We start from the raw sequence: 7,687 nt of genomic DNA on the forward strand, positions 1-7,687 counted from the left end.
GGGATTGTGAGCTGAACAAAGAATTTAAGAGATATAAATTTTAATAAAATTTGCTATACATTTACAGATATTAAAACTAATTTTACAAAATTAATTGTTTTATATCAGACTCATAGTATAAAAGTATGATAGAATTGAATACGATAACAATGTAAAAATAGTTATTACGATAAAGTTTAACAAATAATAAAATCAGTTAATTACACATTGATAATTGTGACAACAATATTTTTTATGGATTATAACTCTCTCTAAAGCACTATATACTGTAGGCTAGATAAAAAAAATCTAACGTGTCCAAGAGATCTGAATCATAAGTGGACTAATTAAATATATTATAAACTGATTTACCATAACATTAAGACTCAATTGCATCAAATTGACCTAAATTTAGATCAATATTTTACAAAAAAAAAATTTTTACAAATAGAGCTAAGCTCGGTTCAAATATGATTTCATCAAATGAATAATTATTTTTCAGAGACATGTAATTGTTAAGAAGTCAATTCAAAAATATGAAACTCAAATTTAGTGATTTCATGCTGTAGAACTTAATATTAGCTCAATTCTATTGAATTAATGATAGGAATACATTTTTTGAATGTAAAATTGAAAAAAATAATAGAACATAAAAGTGATAAAAATGAGGCCCAAACTAGGGTTATATCTTTTATGGTACAATACAACCCATAATTACTCTACATTTATATGCAACTGAATACTATCAAAGAGTGGATAGGGATTCATTTGGAATTCATAATTGAAGAAAGTAAAAAAAAGTGTATATTGTTATTTCATCATAAAAAAATTATACTATAATAATTAGACATGCAATTGAAGAAATGCAATAATCTGATTATAATTGTTCAGCAACCGTATGATTTAAGGATAATCACTAACCATCTTCTACTGAATAGAAGAACTTTCAAGTAAATGGACTTGAAAATAAGAAGTATAATCGATCAAAATAATTTTATATGGAAAATATAATGACAATGGAAGCGATAAAATATTTGTTGAAGAAGATCCACTTGCAAGGTTTATATGTCACACAACATGCAAAATATTATAAAATTTAAAAAAGATGTATTGCTATAAACTTAATAAGATTGGAGAAGTATTAATCAAAAATCATGAATGCCCTGTCTCTAAAGAGAAGAAAAAAAAGTTTTAAGGGATAAGGGACTTTTTAAAAAATTTAAAAATCAGATTTTAACGAATGAAATGGAGTTTCATAGCTTAGTGGACTTAATGTGCGAAAGTTCAATACAAGAGAAGGAAATACACATTTTGTACATTGTCTTCAAAGATGGTTAGATGGAGTAATTGCAATATTATAAAATTTACTTCTACTTAAGGATGGGATTTTTGAGGAGAAAGCGGGAGCAAGACCTTTTTTTACATAAACTGTGAGGTTAGATAATTTTAAGAGGATAAAACGAATTGCTTCTATAAAGAATAGTGTAGAAAAAATATGATTATTATATTTAATTACAAATACATTATTATTTTATTTATACTTTTCAAATTAGCCCAAAAAACCAGTAGTTCATTATTCAGAGAAAGAAAGTTAACACAATGACTTTCAATTCAATTATGATATTAAAAAAAAAAGAGCACACATACAACTACTTTTCCTTTTTTAATCGGTAAATTGTTTTTTGTTTTTTTCTACAAAAATCCAATCTTAATTATACTTCACCGGTCCAACTCCATCTCCGCAATTAAATAAACATTTATAACAAGAACAACAGAAAAAAAGTCCCACGCCCATTTCACTCACGTCCTTTTCATACAACCCAGATTATAATTAGCGTTATTGAATTTCAAAGATCTTCTTGCATGCAAAATTAATTTATTTTTATTTCTTGAAGAAAAAAAAACACCCCTATTTTTACTGTTATTTTAATCACTCTGACGGTTCCGGTTTTGAATTGAAATATTAGAGAATTATTTACAGTTTTTAATAGGGATTATAAGATCTTACAATTGTTTAAAAAGAAATAGCCTTTATTTGGACACTAATGGTTTTTAAAGAGAATACTTTATAATTTATTCTTATCTGCTCGTATATTATCTCCTTCTACATAATTATCTGCATGTCTAAATTTTACTTAATGTGTTTTACTTTTTTATAGTCGAAAAAGTCAGCCAGGTTTTCATAAGAAATAAATTATTATTATCGTTTACACCATTTTTAGATATTATATAATAAACAAAATAACTTAAGAAGGAAAAAAAAACCATTTATTTAGTTATTTCCTTTAAACTTTTTACTTTTAAGTCATTATATAATAATTTATTTTAAAAAGTAGGACGTCAAAAATCTAAAATAGGATATAATTTTTTTTATGTTAAGTCTCTTAATATGCTATTTTAAATAAATATAAAATATATTAGATTTTCACAGAATGATAGTGAGATTAATTATTTTCACATACTTTGTCTAGCCTTTTCTTCATGTTTTAGATATATGTAAACTATTCTGTTTAATAAAAATAATATATTATTCTACTCTTTTTTTATTTCAAAGAAAAATTCAGTCTTTTTAGATTTTTAAAGTTTGTGTAATAATACATAATAAAATAATTTCATATATTAAATCATAGGCAAAATGGAGTTGCACCTATAAAAAATCATAAATTTTCTAGCATATATATATGCAATAAATATTTTCTTTGTTATTATTTAGTTTTTTAAATGTCTTTTTGGTTTATCATATATTCAAAAAATATACAAAATAGTGTAATGTGTACACTTCATAATTTAAAATAAAATATTAAAATACTTGATATGATGAATACCTTAGAATCACTCCTTCAAAAACATAAAGTAACTATGCTATAAGGCAAAATTAATTCATAATATTAAGTGAAAAAATGAAAATGGCACGCACACAATACTGTCTAATATTAATATTATTAATCAAGTAATCATAATTGAACCCTTCCATCCTCTCTTTCTCTCTTAATTCTCAACTACAGATTGATGTTATATATATTGTACATCCTGCGCCAAAAAGATGATTCCTAACTTTGACGGATAAAATGTTCATTCTAAACTATACTTTTGTTAATTTTTTTGTAATTGACTTGTAGAACAAATCCTAAAGGTAATATCTGTATCACTCTCCGATTGAAACACTTCCTCTAAGCAAGTTTTTTAATTAAAAATATTTTCATTTCAGCTCCAAAATGTTGTCGTGGTATATTTATTATAGTGCGTGACTTCACATAGATTTTCTTATACTGTTAAAATAAAAATGGAGTAATATTGTACAAAGTCAATTAGGTTTTGTCATTTGATTATAAAAAATTAAAAATACATATCCCTCTATATGAGGTTAATGATTGACCATTGATTCACTCCAGATATTAGTAGAAACTCATTTATATACCTTTCCTCATAGTTCACACATCAACAATAAATACAACATACATTTGTACTATACACTACTAAAGGACTCTAGAGAAAGAGTGGTTTAGGGAAAACTAAATATTTCAATCTAAAATCAAGATAGACTATGTTCCTAACACCGACCTATAATATCGTCTTATTTTTGTGATAAAGTAGGCCTTATTCTTCTCTTTTCACTAGGTGGAGAAAGCTTGGTCAAACTGGCTATTTGGCTGGAGGAAAATGTAGTAAATTCTAATTTTAAGCCAATATTATTTGAGAACTACTAAGTCAAAAACAAACAATGCATAAACATTACATAAATTGTATATCAACAAAACCTCCATTATTCAATTGTATCATTGTATGACAAAGACAGCTGGAAATCATGACGATATTGCAGACTGTACCATTTACAGACTGTGTTTGTAAGCACAAAATATATAAGTATAAAGAACTTTTATTCATGTCTTTATTTTTGAAAAATAGAACTACTTATATTGGGAGCAATATTAACAAGTGTTGGGTGAGTCCTTATTTATTTATTCCAGTTCTTTTCAGTTTTAAGATAGGTCCTATCAGTCCTGGAGATCGGTCATACCGACTGTCAGTACTCTAACTTATTTATAAAAATGAAATAAAGTTGACAGATGTCATTCAGGACCAAACAGTTTTGGACTGAACTAGACGGAACTGCAGTATTCAGTCCGAAATACAGAACAACACAGCTCTAGCAATAACCCAAATGGACATGTCATGAAATTGTGTTGGCGTTACCCAACTTCATATAAATTTGAAGTTATATTCTGTAATTGAAAATAGTGATATTTTCTATTTATAAAAAACGTTTGTTCTACGAGGTTTTAACTTTGGTAGTTTGTGAATTGGATATGACCCTTGATGTACATACTTTAAGTTAATAGCAAAGGTAATTTTCTTTTATAACCAAACCAGTATTGCTTATAAAAATCACTTTATTTTGAAAAAGAAAATTGTTAAAACTTTAAGATTGTCATTTGCAGAATTATGGATAAATTATATCAATAAATTTGTCTTTACTATGCCGCACTATGCAAAAATTCACCTCGTTTTAATAATTTACATGGTTATTTATGTAGAACTTAAATAATAACTGAATCTTAGGATGACTTTTAAAAATTAAAAATAATGATTCTGCTGATAAATTTTATTATAGTTTATATATCTCATTTTCTTACTAATTTTTTTTTTTCTTTTGAGAAATTAGCAAGAAATAATTTATTAATTTATTTTAATAGAATTATATATATATTTATTTTTTATTTATAAATCTTTTTTTTTCAAAGAATGTTTCTTTTTTAGCCGTAGTCTACCAATGAATTATATGTAATTGGATTATGTAATTTTGTTCAATATGATATCACAATGACATATCTGGGATTTTTGTAAAAAAAAACACAAAATACATATTAGAAAAGGAAAAACGGTTGATCGTTTGTTCTTACTTCTTTTTTTTTCATAAGAACATCGTGGTGCTAACATTTTTCTTTGAAATAATAATTCTGGCTTACCTTTGTTGTATAAAAAAAGGCATAATTAAAATAATGAAAGGTATATATGAAGATGTCTACAAAGGCTGGTTATCTTACCTCGACTAACTTTATTAGAGTCCTTATATGAGACATATTATTGGTATAAACATGAAGAGCTCTAAGAGGTCCTTCATATGATTCAGTATGATTATAATATTTCCCCTGCACTATTGCTAATTTAATGTAATAGATTATTTTTTATTTCAGTAATTCATTTTCTCCTCCCAAAATGATATAACAGGCAGCTTATGTTAACAAGAATCTTGATTAGGACTGGTACTGTACGATAAAAACACGGTCCAGTACAAACCGCGATACAATCTTTACTGTACACAGTTCGGTACGGTATAATAGTAAAAAAATTAATAGATTTAATGTAGTTTTTCTAAGTTTCTTGGATATTTCATTCAATAATAATTTCTTTTCTGTAAAAACAAATAATTCCTAAATAAACTTAAACTTTCTAAGAAATAAGGGTTGATATAAAATATACAATAATTATATAATACATATATTTATGAATTTATATATATTATTTTTTTTTTTTTAAATGAGCTATTATGCATTTTTTGTTGAAAAAAAAGGCGATTAGTAATAGCAAATCACCAGCTATCGAAAAAATTATACAGATGTACCTGTAGTTGCAAGATATCATGAAGCTAATTTGGAAACATTGAAAAATTTATATTAATTATCTTCCCACCATACCACAAGGTTTTCGTCAACTGGTCATAAACGATTCATCTGGAACAATACTTACAGATGGTTAAACTTTTGTCCATAATTTTTTCTCCATTTTCTCCATCTTTATAAAGAAATTCAAAGCAGTCCCAAACTACAGAGTACCTAGGACTAGAGGGAGGCATACTCAGCTCTATATCAAATACGCTATCCATAACCATTTGTTGGTCGATGTTGCTTAATTGAAATATTTAAAAAAATACAAATTACTTCGAAGTAACTAAGAACAAAAAAACGAATAACTCTTTAATAGTGGTTGATTAAATATTTAAGGTACAATAAATATTTATGACGCAAAATATATAGTTGATTCTGTAACAAATAATAACAAACACAACCTCCATTTTATTTACATATGTATGTATATTATTTATTACTCAAAAATCGAGTAAAATGAAGGACCTTATTTAGAAGCTAATATCTTGTTATATCCTTTCTACAAGTACTTTATATCCTAGATGAAGTTCTAGAATAGACTTTGAAATTCAATTTTAAAAAAAAGTCTTTAAAAAGATCTATTTTAATTGATTTTGGGTAAATTTAGTTTTAATAATTATTAAGGAATTTAACGAAATAAGCTAGTTAGCTTGCGTTGAATAAAGATTAAAATAATATTCCGGGGGGGGGAATTAAATTGTTTATTTCTATCAATTAGTATGAATATGAAGCATCTATAAACTTGTTTTAATCCCCTTGCATCTAAATTATTAATTATATTTTAGAATATATCATTAGTTAAAACTATATTTCCAACATATAATTCTCAGATATACACTAAAACACAGGTAAAGCTGGTATATGGATCCCGTCTGTATATGTTGAGCATGGCTACACTCTGTGACACTCCCCAATAAATCCTTAGTGTTACTGTTTTTTTTTATGGGCACACTCTAACGTAACTTTTCAATTCTTATAACATTTCATATGACGTGCTCTGAACTCAAAAATGAAAGTATAATAATAAGAGTTTAAAAAAATATATTATTTTGGTATGATTGAGGAGTTCTTTATTCTTTAGAGCTTTCACTAACAAAAACACAATACTACAGACAAAGTACCTGCGAGAGTTAAATCATTTTTTGACGTACAAGCGTTTAATTTTTTTTTCTCAAATTTTAACAATTATGATGCTGTAAATCCATATAAATTAGGGTATACATAAAAAAAGCAAAAACAAAAAAGAAACAGTACTTTTGTAATAGGTATATGTACACACCTGAAATATTTTATTAATAAGAATACATTGTTCTTTTTTAGATGAAAATTTATACATGATGTACATCAGGGAGCTTTATATACAGTGCACCCTGTATACACGTTCCATGCTATGTGCACACGTTTGAAATATTTCATTAATACTAATATATTGTTATTTCTTACATCAAAATATATTTCTGATATACATCAAGGATCACTATATAAAGGACGCCCTGTGACTTTTTTTCTGACATTTATACATACATAAAGATAAACTTTTCTTTATTAATAAGATTAGACTCGAAAAACGTGATTTAAAAAAAAGAGCTCTGAATGCAAAACATATGACAGTATGGTCATTTTTTGTCTTCTACGGGTGAAGTAAAATAAATAAATGAAGATTTTAGTCAGCAGGGACTCAATTGTGTGGTAAAATATTATGGGTACATCATATTTTTTTGTTTGTGACTGGAAGACTAAAAGTAAGTAAATATTTTATAATTCTTTGTTTCGAATTTATAATTTAAATAACTTAATACAAATTATCCGTTGTATTAAATATATGTATTATTTTGTTTATTTAGGAGAACTAATTCTAAGAAATACTATGTGCAAAATATGAATAATTTAGTTGAAATATAAAAGTAAATTTGTTAATTTTATGGGTGAACACATCATTTTTATATTTTAATTTATGATGTGGAAATAAGCTTTTTTTTCTTAGAAATTAAATAAACTATTTTAATATTTAATTATATAACTGTGTACATTCTTTTTCACAG

Source organism: Lepeophtheirus salmonis, chromosome 7 (assembly GCF_016086655.4).
Source record: "Lepeophtheirus salmonis chromosome 7, UVic_Lsal_1.4, whole genome shotgun sequence".
In the NCBI taxonomy this organism is placed as follows: Eukaryota; Metazoa; Arthropoda; class Copepoda; order Siphonostomatoida; family Caligidae; genus Lepeophtheirus; species Lepeophtheirus salmonis.